Source organism: Pelobates fuscus, chromosome 3, assembly GCF_036172605.1.
Source record: "Pelobates fuscus isolate aPelFus1 chromosome 3, aPelFus1.pri, whole genome shotgun sequence".
Lineage (NCBI taxonomy): Eukaryota > Metazoa > Chordata > Amphibia > Anura > Pelobatidae > Pelobates > Pelobates fuscus.
In genome coordinates, this window is record NC_086319.1 from 384,502,557 (window position 1) to 384,526,997 (window position 24,441).

Here is a 24,441-nt window from a genome sequence, read left to right on the forward strand (position 1 = left end):
ATGCGGCAGAACCGATAGGCTAGGCGGGTCCGGCCCTGTTCCCCCCCCCTCTGGGCCGGCGGGGGTGATCCCGGCCCCCACCCTGTGACCCAAAGAAGCGCTTTGGAACTGGCAGAAACCCGCTCTCAAGATGGCGGAGACCGCATGGCGCGCATCATCGGTCCTAGTCTGATGCCTCACAAACAGATGGCAAACTCTGCCTGAATAAGACCCGGTAAACCATGGAAGAGCAGCATTGATATCCTCAACATCAAAGGGCTCAGCCCAAAGAAGAGAAGAGGCAGCAAGGCCTTGGACTACCTTACCACGCAGCTCAGCCTCCCACAGGGGCCCGACAGCTGAATAAACCTAAATTGGGACTCTCCCCTCATTCAAGACAGACACCAGCAGGGAGTAGAAATGCCCCAAGAAGCAACCACCGCCTCCTTACTCGGACGCCCAAAGGGGCCAAAACTATAGCCAAAATCACCAAACCTCCCGTATCACTGTCACAGGCAACACAACGCACAGATGGGCCACTCAGCACGCCGAAGCGGATCCTTGCCCGGCTGACATGGGGTGGACATTTTAAGCGAATAAAGTAACATTTAAATGTTGAAATTGCCATTATGTCCTGCTTTATATGCTCAAGTTACTCATATCTTAGCACTAGCACGATGTGTAATCATTTACTCACCGCCTAGGCGGAAAAGTGAAATGTATTACTGTTTGTTGCTCAGCCTAGTAACAGCTAACTGATACTATCTTGAACGTAGATTGTATGCCTCAAACTTGTTCCTCAGCTTTGTCTCTCCTCTACCTACCTTTCAACAAGCACAACCTTCAATAATTTGCATACTGCTAACGTTGATTGCATGCTTACTTACTATGTAAAAATGTGCAGCTTAAACCTGTCATGACAATGCCTACGTTGATAAGCCTGGAACTGCTGTCGTGGCACAACAGGCCTGCTTGTAACCCATAATGCACAACAAAAATAAAGAATTAAAAAAAAAAAAAATCAGTTTGTTTAGCTAAGCATAAAGAGTAATTGTCACTTTTTGACAGCTTTATTTTTATTTATCTTGACCCAGTGAACACTATTGAAATGAACCGCTTATACCAGTAAACGTTTGCTATCTTCTACTTTTCTCTTAGGTGATTTAGTCGCTATCATCAGAATAAGCCTTATGTGTGCATGTTTGTTGGGTCTTCTCATGATTCCTAATTTGTATTTAGTTGTCGCACACAGAGTCATGGGAACTCATTCATTTTAACTAACTGTAAGAGAGTGCCAGAACAGCCTTGCAGTTAATGTCACAGAAAATTAAGTGAATTGAAAACGAATCCTATACATCAAACAATTTAAATGAAATCTGCAAGGTTGCACATTCATAATCTGAGTGACTTTCTTGTGTCTTCCCTCCAGTGGCCATGGTTAGGAGTTCCTTGTTCTATCGCATAATGTGGTGTATCATTACTACATTTTGAATGATAGTCATGTTTACGTTTCTCATGAAAAGGCCTTCATAGAGGAATTATCTTGGCTAATTTGGTGGATTGTCATCTCTGAGTTGTGTTCAACCTCAATGATTGAAGAAAAAGGGCAGTAGATGTCCTTGTTGACAAATCATTCTTTCAAAACCTCTGGTCTCTGTATTTTCACCTGTACAAGAATAAAGATTATGAGAAGGTTAGTGAAGAAAGTGGGCCAATAATAAAAAGAATAAATGGGAAAAAAAGTTGAAAGAGTTTTAATAAATTAATGTATTGTACAAATTCTAAAATTCTAATATGAGAAGTAATTCCAACAGAGATGGTAAAGTATAATGCAATGAAATAATGCTCATAAAAACATGCATACCAGGATGTTTGTATCTACATTCTCAAGGGCTGGTCGGAATCTCTCTTTGCCAGAGAACGAACCTTGCTTAGAATCTGCACAAAGAAGAACAATTAGTTAGACACGGTTACTAAAAGTCCTTCCCTAGCCTGCACAGGGGCACAATAAAAGAGCAATCCATCCATCCCTCTGCTTGTATGGTGACACCAACATAAGGAGCTATGAGTCAGTCTCTACTCCTACAGAATGATACAGTGATACAGACAGAAGGAGGTATGAGTCTATCGCTGAAATAGTTATTAGTAAAAGCAGCATAAGGTTTATATGTATATACGGTAGTTTTCAGTAATTTTAGATTAATTGACTTTTATAGGGTAAAGTCATCATTTGATATCTGGATCATGACGCTTTTCATCTGTTTACATACCTTCTTCACCTGAGTCACTCAGGTTGGTGATACCCCGCTGAACACTCCATTCATTGTCATTGTCTTCATACCAAGATTTTTCATCATCTTTAAATAACGTGTGCCTAAAAATCACAAAGAGTAACAGTTATATAACTAGCCCAGCACACAATGTAAAGGTATAAATGGTGCAGATCATGACAGATTACACACACACACACACACACACACATATATATATATATATATATATATATATATATCTCAAAGCACAGACACTCAACACACACATACACACAACATGAACAAGCAAACAATAAATTCCAAAAACAGTACTTACTTTTTATGGTGTTTTCGAAACATGAAGAAACCCACAGTAAAAATAATTATGACAAGCGCTGCAATTCCCGCACCGATGCCACCGTATAATCCTGCTTTTAATATCTGTCCCTGGCACCCCTTGGAGGTATATACGTATGTTTCTGTTTTTGGACAACTGCAAAAAAAAGATAGAGCGATACAAAGTTACTAAGCAAACACATCAATCAGAAACACAATTGTAGGCACAGACAAACAACTGTTAACATATAATTCCTAAAGCCGAGAAGCATTGCAGCAAATATAAGAGAATGGATTCATTATGTGTCTTTGCGTGAGACTGTATTGACATACTACCACACCATATCTCATAAAACATAATAGAATGCTGTATCAGTAGGAAGCATTATTTTGTACATAGTGATTGTTCTATAAACTATAAAGTATACTCACAGACAATGTGCTCCTGCGACCGTTTCTAACTGGCAGGTGCCATCATGACAATTTAAATAGCTTTTTGAATTTGGACTGCAGCGTGAAACACAGATCAGGCTATTATTAATGACCATGGGTTCAAAGTGTTTTTCAAAGCCAGACTGAACAGCTTCATTGCAGAGATCTGCAAAAAGACAACACACACACATTCCGATCATTTCTTTTCATTCTAAAATTTTACTTCCCTAGCACCGTTAGATAGATGATATATTAATATTATGGAAAGTTACCAAATAATGTATTTTTTATATTTCCTTAATAACAATGTACAAGCACTGTAGATGATCGTAAGCTACTTTTATTTACTTTTTTTGAGAGTATAGAATGAAAAACTCAAAACCATTTTAAAAATGCCAATGCAAATAATCATGCATTTTACAATAGAGGACTTTTTTTTCAAAATGGTCACAGAATATTCCTAAAGGACAAATACTTAGATTTAAAAGATATTGCACAGATAAATCTGAATATGAGCAGCAAGCAACTGTGCTAATACATAAGTTTCAAGAAAAGAAATATCCAGATGATTTGTTGATTAAAACTAAGAGGGAGGTTAGTATTATCCCACAATATAAGTTGCTAGAAAAGAAAGAAATACTTAAGGATAATGAATTTAATGATTTTACATAATACCCTAGTCTTTGATTTTAATATTTCTCATTGTAAAATAAAATTAATTATTTTGAGAACTTGGCCGATTTTATAAACTGATGATAACTTGAATATATTACCTGCCTAACCTAGAATAGTTTTTTAGGGGTGCATATAGTTTAAAAAGCAATTTAATAAAAACTTATTGAAGACGGAGTGAGAATGTATGTGTTGTAGAAATGATGTTACTATGAATGTAGTTTCAAGAGTTTAAAATCTAATGTAAAGGCAAGGAAGGAATATTCCATTAGAGCAAATATATCTTGTAATTGTTATAATATAATGAATCTACACAGCCTTAGGAGTTTATCCATTAGGAGTTATTGTTTGGGGAAATGTTTTTTACATTAATACACTAGATGCTTTTTATTTTCAGGTTTACAGAATGTTATAAATGAAAGAATAACCTCCTATTAAAGAACGGGGCGTATCCTATCAAAAAGTGCTTAACGTGAAGTAGAATAGCAGCTCTACACAAAAGTGTGGGATACCCTCTTTCCCGCAAAACACAACAAACACACACCTTCTAGTGGTAGTGGTACAAGATAAACTTAGACCTATAGTGGAGTGCTAAAATGTAAAAAAAAAGGTAAAAATGTATCCAGTACATAAAAGACAAAAAGACACAAATATAGTGCAGATGGTAATTACAGGTACGTAGTATATCCCTAAATGGTCAGGTCGTTCACATGTATTGGAGCTTATATATATTGGCTCCGTATGTATCACAGTCAGGGACGTATCTTACACAAGGCAAACAAGGCATCTGCCTTGGCGGAACTTTGCAGGGGGTGGCAAAAAAAGCCGCCCCCAAACGCCTAGGCAGATTTCTTGTCCGCCTCGTGTCCTGGGGGGCTTAAGAGCTGGCCGGCTGGCCACTTTTGAGCCCCCTGAGGTGGGCGGCAGGCAGCAAGGGAGCATGTTCACCTGAGCTCTTTCTGCTCAGCTCCCTCCGCGCCGCTTAAAGGACCACTATAGGGTCTTTAGGTTCCCCCCCACCCTCAGGGTCCCATTCTTGCTGACCTGAAGGGGGAGGAAGGGGTTAAATTCTCCAACTCTCCTCCCTCTTTCAAGAGCCGCGCGTGCTTTCAATCAGTCCATAGGAATGCTTTCCTATGGACGCCAGCGTCTTCTCACTGTGAAAATAACAGTGAGAAGTGCAGAAGCGCCTCTAGCGGCTTTCAATGAGACAGCCACTAAAGGCTGGATTAACCCTATTGTAAACATAGCAGTTTCTCTGAAACTGCTATGTTTACAGCTACAGGGTTAACCCTAGATGGACCTGGCACCCAGACCACTTCTTGAGCTGAAGTGGTCTGGGTGGCTAAAGTGGTCCTTTAATGAAGCCGAAAGCCAGAATATGACATCAGACTGGCTCCCGGCATCACTAAGCGGCACGCAAGGGAGCTGAGCAGGGAGATTAAAGCTCCCTCGCTGCCTAATCAGCCTGTGCGCCCCCTGCCTGCCCGACCAGCAGCCCCACTGGACTGCAGGTAAGCAATCCACTCCAGATCTCCCAGGGAAGCTGGGTGGATTTCAAATACAATAAAAAATTGTCAGTGAGTGCGTGCGTCTGTCAGTGCATGCGTCAGTCAGTGAGTCTGTCAGTGAGTGTGAGTCTGACAGTGTTTGTCCGACTAATAGTTTGTGTCTGTCTATCAGTGTATCAAATCAGTGAGTGTGTGTGTATGTCATTGTTTGTCAATGTATATGAGAGTGTGTGTCTGTTAATGAGTGTATACATCTATCAGTGAGTGTGTGCGTCTGTTAGTGAGTGAGCGTCTGTCAGTGAGTGAGCATCTGTCAGGCAAAGTGCGGCCTTGACAGGAAGGGGGGGATTTAAATTGGGGGAGGGGCCCGAGCCCCTTCCTGCCTAGGGTAGCACAAATCCTAAATACACCACTGATCACAGTTATGCTCTTAGGGCAGCATCACACCTCTCCTTCAATGGAATATAAACTCCCCCAAAAAAGAACAGGGCCACCAATGTGTAAAATCATCAATATAAAACAGATAAAATGTTGAGGTAGGTATTGAGCTCACCTTGTATAGAGCCTAAGTTCCGGCTCTAAGGTATGCAGGTGTAGTGCCACTATAGAGGGGATGGCACTTTCCCCAATGAGGCCGTAGAAGACTCTTAATATACTATAGAAATGTATTAACAAAAACAACAAAATAATAATATTAAAACAAAGATATAAAATACTGTCCACACTTATATAGAAAGTCCTTGCCAGCCAAAACTTCTTTAACTCCTCCCGAGCTTCTTCAGTCAGCTGCAAACCAGTCCCAGGAATCCTCTATTTTTAACAGTCACATGGTCGCCTATTGTAGCAAAATGGATTCGTGGAATTAACTTTTATTACTGCTGTTCGGCTGTACACTTCCCCACTGGTTTACCGAACCAACTCGGTGTAGTCCCCTTGTTCACACTCCTTAATCACCGACCACTGTTAACCACAAATGAGCAATTTGCTAAAGTGCTTCCCTGTGTGGCCGCTGTTCATATAACCAAATAAACATGCTCCAAGAACTGGTGGCCATTTTGTCTCCCGAACGCAGGTAGTGGTACTTGGTCTTCAAGTGTGTGGAACTGTTTGTCGGCTACGTGACCCCGCAAACACCTGGGAAACTGGTACCACTGCCCATCCAACTTCCTGAACAGTTAGGAGAACAGCGTTTGGGAGGCATGTACTTCCGAACAGGGGGAACATCTGCTCCCTAACAGCCAGGGGGAGCATTTGTCGGTATTCGTAGGAGCCGAAAGATGACTGTTCATCACCTTGTTTTCTATGTAACTAATTTGGGGAATCAACTCGTGGCTGACCGGTCAAAACTTAATTAGAGTGGCATTTCTAAACCACCGAAGCGATCTAAGCGCTATTTCAACAAAGTGGGCGCTCAGGCTCCAGCTATTCGGTTATATATTTGTGGGGTTCCTATGTTATTATAATGTATTTTTTAGCGTGAATTGTAATATTTTTTATGTTTTCCTGTATTTGAGAGATAATTGAATTACAGTGTCCTCACTCAATTATCTCTCAGAGACTCCTGGGAGAAAAAAACCCTTGTAATTTTGGTGTGGAAACCCCGTGCTAGGGGTCAGTGCATAAAAGCCATGTGTGGCCCAAAAAAAATCAGTTGATTACCAGAACCATGCGTCATCTAGTGGCTGGGGGAAAGGGTCTTGGATTATTACAGTGCTTCTTTCAGCTTCGAGGAAGGAATAGCAGAGATACCTAGTCATAATATCAGAGCTCCGCTACACCTATAACAGTCTCATGGTTGTTCTATAGTATATTAAGAGTCCTTTACAGCTTCAGGAATCTTCATTGGGGACGTTGCCACCCCCTCTATAGTGGCACTACAACTGCATACCTTAGAGCCAAGACTTAGGCTCTATACAAGTTGAGCTCAATATCTACCTAGACATTTGATCTATTTGATATTGTTGATTTTACACATTGGCATCCCTGTTCTTCTTTCTTTTTTGGGGGGGAGGGGGGGAGGGAGGGGGATATATATATAGTTGAAGGAGAGGTGTGATACTGCCCTAAGAGTATAATTGCAATACAATACAGAGCCAATATATGTAGGTTCCACTACACGTGAGTGATATGACCATTTAGGGATATACTATATACCTGTAATTACCATCTACACTATATTTGTCTATTTTGTATTGGATACATCCCTTTGTATATCTGTATATATGTATGGGGTAAGTAAGCCTATTTTTAATTTTTTTTTGTACTTTAGCCCTCTTCTATAGGTAGACGTTTACCTTATACAACTAGAAGATGTGTGTTACAGAATGTTATGTCCAGTATATAAGTATACAGCTTATAATTGTGTGTGTACCAATATTTTTTATTGTTGTTTAATGTTAGTTTGCTTGTAGATTCCCAGCACTGTTGGTTGCTGCATGAAATATCACTCTACGTATTTATTATACTATTGCTCTTATATTTTGCTCTTATATTACAAAAGGCTATTTGCACAAAATACTTTATTTAAAAGGTTTTACACTAGTTGTGAGAGCCATTTCTAGTCACCATGTTAGTTGATTTATGTGAAATGTTACATTGAAAAATAGAACTAACAGTCACATACCTTGTTCACTTTTTGGAGGAACCGCAGTTAATTTGCTGTTTTCTACATCAATACACAGTTTTGCTGCAATAAAAAGAAAGTAAAAAGGTGAAGATAAACAGCACTGATGCATTTGCAAGCACCCAACGCAGAAGGGCGAGACAATTGAGTGTTATTCACTGAAGTATGAATTATCAAGAATTCAGCACATTTTTGAACCTGGGTCAAAACAGAAAAAAAAACAATTCCGATTCCCTTTTAATACCCTAAAATACGTATTTTAGTGGATATTTCTGTTAGATGCAAACAAAATCTCCTGAATAAATCAATATATATATATATACATATATATTTTTTGAAAAGGCAATTTTTGTTTTTCATGTTTGGACAAAGGTACACTTCAACTACTTTCTTTTTCTTTTCCACTTTATCAGTAGCTTAAATTGAAACTGTCGTGACAGATATAGGTAGGCAGTTTTCTAACCTTCTGCCTTGACTCATGTTGCACAATTAAGTGTTTCTTCCCTTTATACTATTAAACGCTCATATTTTAATTTCTATCCATTGTTCCTGTCTCACGCTGAGTGCACCAAACATGTTTTCAGCTCTCCTTTATATCCCTGTTTGGAAAGCACAATCTTGCATTTCATAACAGGTGAAAGTCTCCAACACTTTATGTTGGCTTAATGGTATATAAATAAACCTTATCCATACTCCCTCACCATCTCCATTCTCAGTTTGTCTGTCCAAAGCTCCTGCAATAAATCATACTGACTTTTTATCTGCTGCTACTTAGTCTTCCACACAGAGCCTGTGTGACGAGAGCAATCTCGCCACATTGCATTGGAGAAGCCTGGTTGTCCGCCTGTTGCCTTTGGACTATTGACCAGACTTTTAAACAACTTATTTTTCCCTGCAGAAAGGCTTATTCGTGCCTTTCTGCCGGGGTGTTCGGTAGATTCTATCTACCGAACAAACTACCGAAGGAGCGACCACCCGGGAGCTGGAGTGCTACCTTATTCCCTTTTATGCAGTTCGGGAGTTTGGTGCATTCCCTTGTATCCAGTTCGGGAGGTCAGTGTTTTACTGAAGCTGCCTTTGTGTCTGAAAGGGGAATATCGCCTAAACGGATTTTAACCCCTTGTCTGCTGAAACGGTCCGTTACAGCCTGCCCCTCTCCCTCCTTCCTATTTCAAGTATGTCTTTCCCTCAGGGTGAATTCAAGATGGAGGCATGCCAAGAGGAGGGTTTCCCTAAAAACAGACATTCAGAACACAGCCTTTTTATCTCTGTGCCAATAGGCACAGACAAAACTGACAGGAAATGGAAAGGGTTGTTTTTTCATCTCTTATTTTAGTGAAATCTGTTCAGTTCTGCTTGTACAATGTATAGATGAAAGTTGTTGTTTTTTTTTTTTTTGCAATGAAGGGTACGCTATAGTCAATTTTTCAATGGGAAACCTTCTTTTAATTCATAGTATTAAACATAGGTAGCACTTATTTATACAGGGTTATTCACTAAATTGGAAAACTTTTGGAAATCAAAGTGAATTTCAAATTTATGGCCCAAATAGCTGATCTTAAAATTTGATGTGTAATATTTTCCATTTTGCTATTGTGGCATAAAATTAGAAACTTCACATGAATTCAGACTGAATTTCTGACAATTCACAGTTCAGTAACTAACCTAGTTGGAGTAAGGATATTTTTTTATCTGATCTAATTAAGAAATAGATCCATCCTAAGGTAACGTGATTATCACTTCATGATACATATACTCAAACTACGAGAGATGTCCCCCAGGAAAGTGATCCAAATCTACATGTCCTATGGATTTATCACTTTAACATGCAGTCATTTCATGGATTGTTAGGGATATTAGTAAGGTCCACTCTTTTTATATGCTGTCCATCAACCGCAAAATTGTATTAATGCCCAAGAAAACATGTCAAATTTGACAAAGTCACATCTCATTACGTTACCCACACCTGCAACGACTGGCTATGCAAACTACAAAGTAGCACATGCTTGTTTCCATGTTTGAATGCAGATAAATATAAAATGTCTCGTATTAGAACAAGGAACACACTCTGCATGTCCAGCAATGCACACTTTATTTACCAAATACTAACCTTCATTTGATTCACCTGTGCAATCCATATTTCTTACATTTTCCAAAGTTTGGTTAACTTTCTGAAGTATCTCCTTATACTGTTCATTCACAGAGTTATTTTCACTATATTCAGCCTCAACAATCACCTCGTGGTCAACATAGACAGAGCCCTGGCTGCAAGAAATAAACAAAGTCTGGTAAAATGTAAAAAATAAGGTAAAAAGATAAACCCAAAATAAATATTTACTGATATATACGAGTTAAATTTTTTTACCCAAAATAACAATAAAATATACAGTTGTGCTAAAAGGTTTGTATACCCTTGGAGAATTGGTAATATATGTTATTTTTTGAAGAAATCATGAGTGAACAGGTAAAGCCCATTTCTTGTATTTCTTATGGGATTCATATTCAGCTGTAGGTTATAACAGAAAGACACATTCATAAAACAAAATTTGGCAACAAAGAAAAAAATGAAATGACCCCTGTTCAAAAATCTGTATACCCTTAGTTCTTAATACTGTGTATTGCCCCCTTTAGCATCAATGGCAGAGTGTAGTCTTGTGTAATAATTGTCTATGAAGCCCCTGATTCTAGCAGATGGTATAGCGGCCCATTCGTCTTGTCAAAATGGATCCAGGTCATGCAAAGTCTTTGGTCGTCTTGCATGAACCGCACGTTTGAGATCTCCCCAGAGTGGCTCTATAAAATTAAGTCATGAGACTGTGATGGCCACTCCGTAACCTTCACCTTTTTCTGCTGTAACCACTGGAGGGTCAACTTGGCCTTGTGCTTAAGGTCATTGTCATAAGAGCGTCTCATGCTTCGCCTTTGTGCAGAAGAATGCAAGAAATTGACTGCCAGTATTTTCTGATAACATGCTGCATTCATCTTGCCATCAATTTGCACAAGATTCTTCATGCCTTTATAGCTTACACCCGCCGAAAACATCAGTGAGCCTTGTATGCCCAGTATGCCTTGTAACACTTCTCCAGGCATAGCGCTTATGGTTGTCATTCAAAATTACAGTGTGCCAGAAGCTGTGAGACATATCAAGGTGTTGTCGAGCATATTGTAACCAGGACTTTTTTTGACATTGGTACAGTAAAGGCAATCATGCAGCTCATTTTGGTTCAAGTATCGTCGTATTGTGCTCCTTGAAACAACCCCACCGTCTTTTTCCAGAGCACCCTGCATTTCTCATGAGGTTACCTGTGGGTTTTTCTTTGTATCCCAAGCAATTCTTCTGGCAGTTGTGACTAAAATCTTTCTTTGTCTACCTGAATCTTCCACTTCTTAATAAGTGATTGATCAGTTTTGACTGGCATGTGCAAGGCTTCGGATATCGTTTTATATCCTTTTTCATCTTTATAAAGTTCCATTACCTTGTTACACAGGTATTTTGACAGGTCTTTTCTGCTCCCCATGGCTCAGTATCTATCCTGCTCAGTGCATCCACATAAGAGCTAACAAACTCATTAACTATGTATAAGCAGACACTAATTGCAACTTAAAAAGTCACAGGTGTGGGAAATTAACATTTAATTGCCAATTTAACCTGTGTGTGTCACCTTGTGTGTCTGTAACAAGGCTAAACATGCAGGGGTGTGTAAACTTTTGATCAGGCATTTGGGTGATTTATGTTATCATGATTTAAAAAAGGAGCCAAACAACCATGTGATAAAAATGACTTCATATGATCATTATCATTCAATAAAATATTTTTTTTTTGCATGATCAGTCATATTTTTAAAATCAATGTCAAAATGTCTGCTAGGGTATTCAGACTTTTGAGCACAACTGTATATATATTGTCTGAGACAATCTAGCATATAGTGGATAGTTGCAAGATGTTAGCAGGAACACTGAGAGACACAACCAAGTTGCTGGGATTGTGTTTAGAAGCATCTGCAAAAGTGATGTGATGATCCATGTGGGATAGTAAAGAACTGGTTTTAACTTTAAAGACGGTGAGGGCTAACATAATATATATTCTCTCTCTCTCTCTCTCTCTCTCTCTCTCTCTCTCTCTCTCTCTCTCTCTCTCTATATATATATATATATATATATATATATATATATATATTGACGAACTGAGCCTTGTCATGTGTTCTTGGAGGGGCCTGTTTGCTAACCTCCTGCCTCAGGACTATGGGCCATGCAAAAAGGCTCATAAAAGACCTTGTTCGTGCCTTTTTGCTATTCTGTTCGGTAGATTGCATTCTAACATTGTCCTGTTCGACTACTGAACAACCGTGCAAACCTGGGATCACCCTGGGAGCTTATTTACACCCATTAACACCTTGGGACAGTTTTCACTGCTGTGTTCTAATTGTTCAACTAGGTGGCCGCAATTCCTATGGACAACCACGAGGTTGTGGCCATCTTGTTCGCATGAACACAGGCAGCAGTGTTTGGACATGAATCTCATGGAACTAAAATCGGACACAGAAACTCCCGAACACCGCTCGACTTCCATCATTGCCTGCGTTCGGTTCTATACAATTTAGAAGGGCACTGTTCGGTGAAATCATTTGTCTGGATGAGGGGAACAAGCTCCAGGGTAAGAACATTGACTATGTTCGGTAGTTTGTTCGTTTTCCAAACTACCGACTTAGACCGACCGCAACCACTGATTCTCTTGAACTGTTTTGGGCATGGGACCATGCGGTCGGTCAAAAATAAGACTTCTAGGAAATTCCTGAACCCCTGAACTGTTCTGGGTGATTTTTGGATATGTTGGTCATCCATATCAGGGCTCTCAGGGGTTGTAGCTTTTTTTTTTTGGGGGGGGGTTGTGTCTTTTAAGGTATTTTGGGGGGTTTGTAAAAATGTGTGTTTTTTGTGTTTAGAGATAATTGAGTTTAGTATAGTGCTTGACTCAATTATCTCCCAGGCGTATGGGAGGGATAGTTGCAAGATGTTAGCAGGAACACTGAGAGACACAACCAAGTTGCTGGGATTGTGTTTAGAAGCATCTGCAAAAGTGATGTGATGGGAGTGTCCTGGACCTGTGAGCCAATGTAAACATGTATTTGTTTCTACTGTGGTTTACTCTCAGGTCCAGGGAGAGTGCTCCTTGCATGGGGACTGTCAGAAAAGGCCAGTTGTGGCTACCATTAAACTGAGATTTGTTTTACCCTTCATGAAGTCTAGGCTCATGTTTGGAGGATTGGAGAGCTATATTCACACTCTGGGGATTGCTATAATCACTAAACTCCCTTGGATCACAACACTTGCTCTTATAAGAGCAACCTGCTTTGCTCCCTGGACTAGGAGAGGTCTACCCACTGGAAGCTGGATCTTGGGTCAGGGTGGGTGGAGGACAGTGAGTCCCCAACCAAGTGGTGGGGTTTACGGTGGTTATGGTCTTCCAGTACAGTGCTTATGATGCTCACAAGTAATAGGAATCAGTGATTGATGGAGGTACTCAGTCTGGGTGCCAGGCGGTCTGTCACAATATATACAGTTGCAAGAAAAAGTATGTGAACCCTTTGGAATGATATGGATTTCTGCACAAATTGGTCATAAAATGTGATCTGATCATCATCTAAGTCACAACAATAGACAATCACAGTTTGCTTAAACTAATAACACACAAAGAATGAAATATTGCCATGTTTTTATTGAACACACAATGTAAACATTCACAGTGCAGGTGGAAAAAGTATGTGAACCCCTAGTCTAATGACATCTCCAAGAGCTAATTGGAGTGAGATGTCAGCCAACTGGAGTCCAATCAATGAATTGAGATTGGAGGTGTTGGTTACAGCTGCCCTGCCCTATAAAAAACACACACCAGTTCCGGGTTTGCTTTTCACAAGATGCATTGCCTGATGCGAATGATGCCTCGCACAAAAGAACTCTCAGAAGACCTACGATTAAGAAGTGTTGACTTGCATAAAGCTGGAAAGGGTTATAAAAGTATCTCCAAAAGCCTTGCTATTCATCAGTCCACGGTAAGACAAATTGTCTATAAATGGAGAAAGTTCAGCACTGCTGCTACTCTCCCTAGGAGCGGCCGTCCTGTAAAGATGATGGCAAAAGCACAGCGCAGACTGCTCAATGAGGTGAAGAAGAATCCTAGAGTGTCAGCGAAAGACTTACAAAAGTCACTGGCAAATGCTAACATCCCTGTTAGCGAATCTACAATACGTAAAACACTAAACAAGAATGGATTTCATGGGAGGATGCCACAGAGGATTTCATGGGAGGATGCCACTGCTGTCCAAACAAAACATTGCTGCATGTTTACAGTTTGCACAAGAGCACCTGGATGTTCCACAGCAGTACTGGCAAAATATTCTGTGGACAGATGAAACCAAAGTTGAGTTGTTTGGAAGAAACACACAACACTATGTGTGGCGAAGAAGAGGCACAGCACACCAGCATCAAAACCTCATCCCAACTGTGAAGTATGTTGGTGGGGGCATCATAGTTCGGGGCTGCTTTGCTGCGTCAGGGCCTGGACGGATTGCTATCATCGAAGGAAAAATGAATTCCCAAGTTTATCAAGACATTTTGCAGGAGAACGTAAGGCCATCTGTCTACCAGCTCAAGCTCAACAGAAGATGGGTATTGCAACAGGACAATGACCCAAAACATAGAAGTAAATCAACAACAGAATGGCTTAAACAGAAGAAAATACGCCTTCTGAAGTGGCCCAGTCAGAGTCCTGACCTCAACCCGATTGAGATGCTGTGGCATGACCTCAAGAAAGCGATTCACACTGGACATCCCATGAATATTGCTGAGTTTTGTAAAGAGGAATGGTCAAGAATTACTCCTGACCGTTGTGCACGTCTTATCTGCAACTACAGGAAACGTTTGGTTGAAGTTATTGCTGCCAAAGGAGGTTCAACCAGTTATTAACCCCTTAAGGACCGCTGACGGTTCAGGACCGTCAGCGGTAAAACGTGCGTTTGGACCGCTGACGGTCCTGAACCGTCATAACGGTTTTGGGCAACTTACCTGATCGCCGTCGGTCCCACGGCGGCGATCAGCTCTCCTCCCGGTCCAGGGGGACTGCCTGTCTGCCCGGGCAGTCCCCCCTCGGCAGATCAGGACCCCACGGCCATGTGATCACTCGATCACATGACCGCAATAGGTGTCTGTGTATCTGCCTGCAGGGGGACTGTCTGTGCTGACAGGCAGTCTCCCTGCATCTGTAAAATCATAAAATAAAGTGTAAAAAAAAAAAAAATCAGTGTAAAAAAAATAATAATATGTATATATATATATGATATATATACATGTATTATATCTATATATACCTATATATAATATATGTATATATATCATATATATATAATGTCACACTAAGTGTATTTTTATATTTACATATACGTATATTAATATAAAAATACACTTATATTTAAATTACACACGAATATATACAATATATATAATAACTATATATATGGTATATATATTATTATAAAATACAAATAATATGTTAATAAAAATAAATAACAAAAAATAAAAATAATTTTTAATAATTAAAAAAAAATATATATATATTCAATTTTATTCTAACAGTATTTTGATATTGATATATATATATATTTATATCAAAATACACTTAGAATGTAATGATATATATATCTATGTATAAATAAATAAATAAAAATAATACAAAATATACATATGTCCACATACATAATTACATAAATAATTTCATAAATATACACGTAGACGTCAAATATATAAATATGTATATATATTAAAATTCTACGTTCATATTTATGTAATATTTTTACCTAATTAAGTAATTTTAATGATTGCAATTTGAGGGACCTGCCTGCCAACCCAGGCCAAAAGTCCAGATAATTTAATTTGCTAGCACTGTGTTTAACCCTGTAACTTTCTATGACACCCTAAATCCTGTACAAGGGGGTACTGTTTTACTCAGGAGACTTCGCTGAACACAAATATTAGTGTTTCAAAACAGTAAAACATATCACAGCGATGATATTGTCAGTGAAAGTGAAGTTTTTTGCATTTTTCACACACAAACAGCTCTTTCACTGAGGATATTATTGCTGTGATATATTTTACTGTTCTGATACACTAATATTTGTGTTCAGCGAAGTCTCCTGAGTATAACAGTACCCCACATGTAGAGGTTTTATAGTGTTTGTGAAAGTTACAGGGTCAAATATAAGGCTTGATTTTACTTTTTTTTTTTTTTTTAAATTTGTCAGATTGGTTAGGTTGCCTTTGAGAGCGTATGGTAGCCAAGGAATGAGAATTAGCCCCATGATGGCATACCATTTGCAAAAGAAGACAACCCAAGGTATTGCAAATGGGGTATGTTCAGCCTTTTTTAGTAGCCACTTAGTCACAAACACCGGCCAAAGTTAGCGTTTTTTGCATTTTTAACACACAAACAAATATAAATGCTAACTTTGGCCAGTGTTTGTGACTAGGTGGCTACTAAAAAAGACTGGACATACCCCATTTTGAATACCCTGGGTTGTCTACTTTAAAAAATATGTACATGTTAGGTGTGTTTCGGGGATTTATGACAGATAACGGTGTAACAATGCCACTATTGATACATTTAAAATATATATATATTGAAACAGCAATTTCCTACTTGTATTTATAGGCCTATAACTTGCAAAAAAAGCAATAAAGCATGTAAACACTGGGTGTTTTTAAACTCGGGACAAAATTTTGAATCTATTTAGCAGTTTTTTTCATTAGCTTTTGTAGATAAGTAAAAGATTTTTCAAGTAAAAGTCCAAAAACATGTTTTTTTTTTTATTTTTCACCATATTTTATTATTTTTTTTTAAATACAATATATGACATAATATACTGGTATGTAAAGAAAGCCCTTCTTGTCGTGAAAAAAACAATATATAACTTGTATGGGAACCGTAAATGAGAGAGCGGAAAATTACAGCTAAACACAAACACCACAAAAGTGTTAAAACTGCTCTGGTCCTTAACGTACAAACATCGCAAAAACAGGCCGGTCCTTAAGGGGTTAAATCCAAGGGTTTACATACTTTTTCCACCTGCACTGTGAATGTTTACATGGTGTGTTCAATAAAAACATGGCAACATTTCATTCTTTGTGTGTTATTAGTTTAAGCAGACTTTGATTGTCTATTGTTGTGATTTAGATGATGATCAGATCACGTTTTATGACCAATTTGTGCAGAAGTCCATATCATTCCAAAGGGTTCACATACTTTTTCTTGCAACTGTATCTCATATTAGAACAAGAAACAGTCTAAATGTCCAGCAATGCACACTTTATTTACCAAATACTTACAACCACTTGAGTTACTTGTGCAATCGTTATTCCTAAAATTGTCCAAGGTTTGGTTGAATTTCTATATATATATATATATTTTTTTCCCCAGGACTTGACCCCTGTATATATATATATATATATATATATATATATATATATAGGAAACATGGGGGGATGGTTGCACTCACCTAAACATGCTTAAATGGGGTGCTGCTGGGGGCCATATTATACAATAAATACACAAGATCCAGCGCACTCTCCTATCTACTAAACAGCAACTTCAATGTTGACAGATTTTATTAGTTTGTAAAAGGTTTTTTAAAAACACCTAATCTAGGCAAAAAAAATGGGGATTTAGTTACATTATATGATCATACATTGCATAAGCCTGCCACAACGTCAATGTACCCCATCTTTGGCAGGTCCTACTCTCACAGTCTAATGTCTGCTCTTATGAGATTAACCACTTACTTGGGAAAAAAACTTTTACAAACTAATAAAATCTGTCAACATTGAAGTTGCTGTTTAGTAGATAGGAGAGTGCGCTGGATCTTGTGTATTTATTATATATATATATATATATATATACAGGGGTCAAGTCCTGGGGAAAAAAGTGTGGGAACTCCCCCACCCCCCCAAAAAAAAACCAAAACACTCGTATGCATATATAAACGCGTGCACAACACATACACTCACAGACGCACACACATACTCAGACACTCACACAGTGGTGTATTTTTATTTTGTGCTGCCCTAGGCATGACTATACCTGAGCACCCCCCTAACCTAAATTTACCACCCCTTACTGTCAAGGGCGCACCGTTTCCTGATTAAAAACCCACCCTTCCTCTTTAGACTCCACCTTTTCCTGCTCCTTTTAAAGAAATACTATAGTGCCAGGAAAACAAAGCTGTTTTCCTGGCACTATAATCCCCTATAGTGTCCCCCTCCCCCACTCAACACTGAAGGGGTTAAAATCCTATGGGTAATTAGCAGATGCTGGATGTCCTCATGCACAGGGTGGGGACGTCCAGCATCAGTTAGGCGACTTTTGGTCACCTAACCACCCGAAAGTCCCTCTAGTGGCTGTCTGGTAGACAGCCAGTAGAGGTGGAGTTACCCCTCAAGTTAATTATTGCAGTTTCTGAGAAACCGCAATAATTACACTTGCAGGTTTAAGGGGACTGGGACACTGCACCCAGACCACTTCAATGAGCTGAAGTTGTCTGGGTGCCTATAGTGTCCCTTTAAGCACACTCTCTGACAGACACCCACACTGGCAGTAACACACACACTCAATGACAAACACACAGACGTCACTGATTTGACACGCACACATTCACTGACACACACTCATTCATTGACAGAGAGACACACACTAATAGTCACACACACACTAAATGACAGACTCTCACTGATTTGACAGACACTTACAAACATACACTAAGAGAAGCACATACATGCAAACATACACTAACAGAAGCACACACACACACACACGTGCATACACTAACAGAAGCACATACACTCATACGCACACACATGTGCATACACTAACAGAAGCACATACACGCAAACATACACATGCATACACTAACAGAAGCACATACACTCATACACAAACGTACATACGCTAACAGACGTAAGTACACTCATACACACACACTGACACAAACACACACATACACTAACAGACATAAACTAACAGAAATACACACACATACATAGACTAACAGACACACACACACACACATACATACACTAACAGACACACATACACACTAACAGACATACACACACATACACTAACAGACATACACACACATACATACATACATACATACACACACACACTAATAGACATACACACACATACACTAACAGACATAAACACATACACTAACAGACACACACAGACATACATATATACAAATTATTAATATTATTAAAATTAACATTGCCCACCCACCCAGCCTCCCTACCTTTTAGGAAACCTGTCATGGGGGGGGGCACCTGATGGACCCCCTCCCCCTGGCGGGCGGCTCTCTCCCTGTCACACGCGGCGAGGGAGCTGTGTCCTCTCTGCTCCCTCTCGCCGCGTGGGTTGTCTGCTGATGCAGGGAGCCGGAATATGACGTCATATTCCGGCTCCCTGCATCAGAAAACGGCACGCGGCGAGAGGGAGCAGAGAGGACACAGCTCCCTCGCCGCGTATGACAGGGAGAGAGCCGCCTGCCGGGGGGGGGGGGGGGGGGGGCAATCAGGTGCCCCCCCATGACAGGGAGAACACAGGGCATTTGGGGTGGCATTTTTTGTCGCCCCCTGAGTGCCTGCAGGGGGAATGGCGTTCCTCCTGTGATAAAAGTGCAGGAACGCCGTTCCCGCCCGTTCCTGCAGGACTCAAGCCCTGTATATATATATATATTAGAGAGAGAGAGAGAAAGAGAGAGATTGCTGGTTTGTGGGTGGAATCCTCCATTCAAAGTGAATAGTTTCCATTTCTTGACATCCATGGTGACCAGTTCTCCTCTTCACCAGGTCATCCAGCTGGGTACGTGATGACTGGTGAATCTTGGTCTTGCTGGGACTTCAGGACTTGTCTGACTCTCTGAAGGGACTTGCATTTTGCTATCCTCCTTGCCTCTTCCTCTTGAGTGCCATGTGTTTGTAGTACCCACAAGTATTTGTATCTCTCCATTTTGTGTTTGGCCTTCTTGTACTTGAATTCCTTCTGTCCTGATCATCTTCCCTCTTTTTGCCATCATCAGCCCACACTTATCTAGTCTGAATGACATTCTGATGTCCTTGCAGTATATCCTAGGTGGATCATTGGATCCTAGGTGGATCAGTGAATGTCCCATTCATTCTTAGCATACGGCTTGATGTCATCCATGTAGAGTAGGTGGCTGATGGTAGCTTCACTCTTGAAACTATATCTATATCCACTGTTCTTGAAAGGTGAGGGGTTTGAGGTCTATGCAGAACAGTATTTGGGAAAAGCACATCACCTTGGCATATGCCACATTTGAAGTTCTTGATGAAGGCTCGTATTGTCTTGTTGACCTTGTATAGAGCCAAGCATTCCAGTATCCATCTGTGGAGCATTGTGTCATAGGCTTTCTTATAGTCAATCCAGGCTGTGCACAGATTGATACCAAGAAAGGTATGGTGGGGAAAAAAATATTAAAAACCCTTCCACCTGAAGTCAGGTGGATAAATAAATAATGATATATACATATACACTTGGGCACTTCACACTGGTTATACAAGGAATTGTTTATTTTCATTTTACTAAAAGGAGAGGTAAATTGGACTATTTGGGCAGAATATTTAATTTAGCATATTTGTGCAGTTTAAGAGATACCACATAGTTTCTAAAACTGTTTATCCCATTAATATCTCTGTAAAATATGAAAAAATATTCATATAATTAAATGTGTAAGTTTCATTAATTACCCTATTTCAGGTACCACAGAACATCCTATCCATTTTATTATTTATACATCATTGTGTTTAGGATAACCTACCTCAACTGAATGATTATCACATCTTTGTATCCAGGCAGATTTTTATAGAATCCCTTCATCTGTAACAAAGATGAGGGAGAAGTGGAAGGTTATATCGTGCAACTGATGTATAGATTCCTAAACTATTCACTTACTTTGATTGATCACATTCTCACCTCTAATTTAAAATTCACTTCAAATTCTTTGTATTCTTTCGAAGTGTTGTCACTCAAGCCAATTGTAAAAGTAATGCTAGTGATTCTCAAGTTTACTGCCACAGTGGTATTAACTTTATCTGCTCGAAGAGAGATACAAGACCAGCTGTTAATTCAGGGCCAGGTTATTTTTTAATTTTCATCTCAATGTGATTTTTTTTTCTATTATCTTGTTTCCAGATTAAAAAAGTTACCTTTGTATAATCAGTTTCAAAGTTCTTACTTTGGCTAATCCATCGACCCGTTAACTGTAAACACTTACCACCGATCTGAACTCTGTCTACCACGCTCTCACACAAGGACCCATAAAACTGATCCAGACAAATGCATTTATTTTCAGTAAAGGTACCTCCATTGCGACACAAACCTAAAAATAAAAAATAAAACATGTGCTGTGAATTAAAATGTTTACTGAAGATAGCAAAATATTAGGAAAGGAATAGTGACAGAGATTTCTAGAGAGAATATTTGGGAGGGATTTCGTCTGAGATTATTTGACTGCTCAGCTAATGCTTGGCTAATTTAATCCACATCGAGAGGGCTCAAAAGATGAGAAACTCGGCTTTGCGTAAAATGGCAGATTATCAGCATTATTCATTAAACATTGGGCTTGGTCGCAAGACCCAGTGTCAAAATCCAGTGGAAATGACTAAAGGCTGACTACATTGGTAATTGTAATATTTATTAAAGCCATTTGGAGTAAAGATTCGGGCGGTCTAAAATTTTCCAACACTTTTTGATACCTGTCATAACATGGGAAGCCTAGAATTGGGCTTTCCCTACTAGGAGCACCCATTCTGCGATGAGACATTCATGGTTGAAGATGGATTATTTTTTGTAGTTTGTAGTTTTACTTTTTCTGTGTTTTTTTTTTTTGTGATCCAAATTATTTTATTTTAATTAGTGGCATTGCAGGCTAAAGAAATATTTAATTACAGGTTTTACATTTGTTTTGGTCCTTTCTCACTATTATTAGGGTTAGGGGGTGTAAGTAGAGAATTGATATAAGAAAGTGGTTATGGGACTTTGGACCTTTGGAGGAACTTATACTTTTTTTTTTTTTGGTTGTTTTCTCTCTCATGTCAACAACCAAAAATACAGCCCCCGAATTATCACAGAACTGGCACTATTTATCCTCACACATAACTACTTCAGTTTTAACAATGAGGTTTACCTACAAACCATGGGCACTGCTATGGGCACTAAGATGGCACCCCAATATGCTAATCTGTTTATGGCAGATCTTGAACAGAGATTCCTAGAAATTCAACACACCAAACCATACAAATATTATCGCTATATCGATGATATCTTTATAATTTGGACTGAAAGCGAAGAAAAACTGATACAGTTCCATGACTCTTTCAACACATTCCATCCATCAATCAAACTAAAAATGGAATATTCCACTAGATCTGTGAATTTTCTGGACACCACTGTGACATGTAACAATGGCACCAGCCACACCTTGGTTTACAGAAAACCCACAGACAGGTGCAGTTACCCACACAGCTCCAGCTTCCACCCCTCCCACACCAAACAGGGCATCATCTACAGCCAAGCCACTAGGTACCATCGCATATGCTCTGATCCTAATGACCGTAATTCCCATCTAAATGTACTCTCCCAATCTATGAGACAGAAAGGCTACAAACCAAAGACTATTACCAAACAAATCAACTCTGCTGTAAAAACGCCACGCACGCGCCTGCTACAGTACAGAGAGAAAAGAATATCCACACGAGTGCCACTTGTGGTCACCTACAACCCAGCTCTTGAGGAAATACGGAAAATCATCAGAGACCTACAACCAATATTAACAGAAGATGAGACTCTGAAATTTTTTTTTCCTGAAACACCCATTTTGGCCTTCAGACAACCACCAAACCTCCAACAAAAATTAATCAACAGGAAGCTGCCCACTGATGGTAAGAATGAAGAAAATGGGACCAGTCAATGCAAAAAACCTCGCTGCAAACTGTGTCAGCACATATGCACAGACAACATAGCCACACACAACAATAAAACCCACAGCATTAAAGGTTCATACTCCTGCACATCCAGCAATGTGGTATACATGATTCAATGCATAAAATGCCACCTAGGGTGCTACATTGGGGAAACCACCCAGCCATTAAATGGCAGAATGAACATGCACAGACACTCTATTAAACACCACAAAGAAGAATCCTACTGCACTCCTGTGGGACACCACTTTACCCAGCCTGGCCACTCACTGAAGGTCCTAAAAATCAAAGTACTGAAGGTGGGTTTTAAAAATACCCAGGAAAGAAAAGCCTTTGAAGCCAGAATGATTAAATGGTTTAACAGCAAGAATAGAGGACTAAATATTGATTTGGGATTCTTGTCCCACTACCAACACTTTACATGAACACTCTCCCAGCATTATCTTATATTCTGTCATATGTACCAAACCCTTTAAAATGCATTCCTATATGTTTATTCTATCTATATACCAAGTACTATGTGTTAACCTATGCTTTCCCATACTCATATGCATGTATGCTTATATATATATTTCTGTGCATTTATATTTGTGTATATGAGTTCATGTGCATATATATATATATATATATATATATATATATATGTGTTTAAGTATATGTACATGTGTTTATGCGTTCACATATACACATTTATGTGTGTGTGGATGTATAAAGTGTACCATCCTCTGCACTGTCTGCTTGTTTGTTTTTCTTTTCCCTCTCTCCCCCCTCACTCTGCTCTTCAGAAATATATTTATGACCCTCTACAATGATGGTGTCTATTTTCTACCAAACCTGTGTCTTATCTACACTCATGTCGCTTTAACCCCTATATCACAACTCAACTTTGAATTCTATGTGTCGTCTTGCTCAGAAATGCTCCAGACTTGAGAAAGGGAGGTTATCCCGAAAGCTTGTCATTTAAAAATTCTGTTAGTCCAATAAAAAAGGTATTACAAGATACAAATTCTATCTGTTTTTTACATATATATATATATATATACATACATATACAAATATATTGCTACTCTGGGCCACAGCTGACTAGTATAGTGAAGAGGTGTCCATGAGACTCCAATTTTCCCCTTCCTGCAGATGCTCTCCAACTCTCTCAAACCCCAGATGCCAAACGTTGTCTCTGGTTACCACAGCAACCTTCTGACACAGCACTAATGCCGGGCTCGTGAGAGAAGAAGAGGACCTGCCAGTTGCAGTGCCCCCAGACCATTAGGGAATCATGTATTCCTGCTCCCTTGCCACAGGTTGGAGACAAGGAGATGAGAATAATATTAAAAAAAAAAAATCTGTTCACTACCTACAATACACAACCTCTATCCTTCCTACTCACAAATTTACATATGTGCTCTACAGCCACACACATATACTGAATCCACTACACACACTTCATCCACTATACACACATGGCATCGACTACAAACATGTGGCATCCACTACACATACATACTCTGCATCCACTACACACACTACATCCCTTATACACTGTCCACTGCATCCTTGTGGGTGGACTTAGATGTGTTTCCACTGCATCATT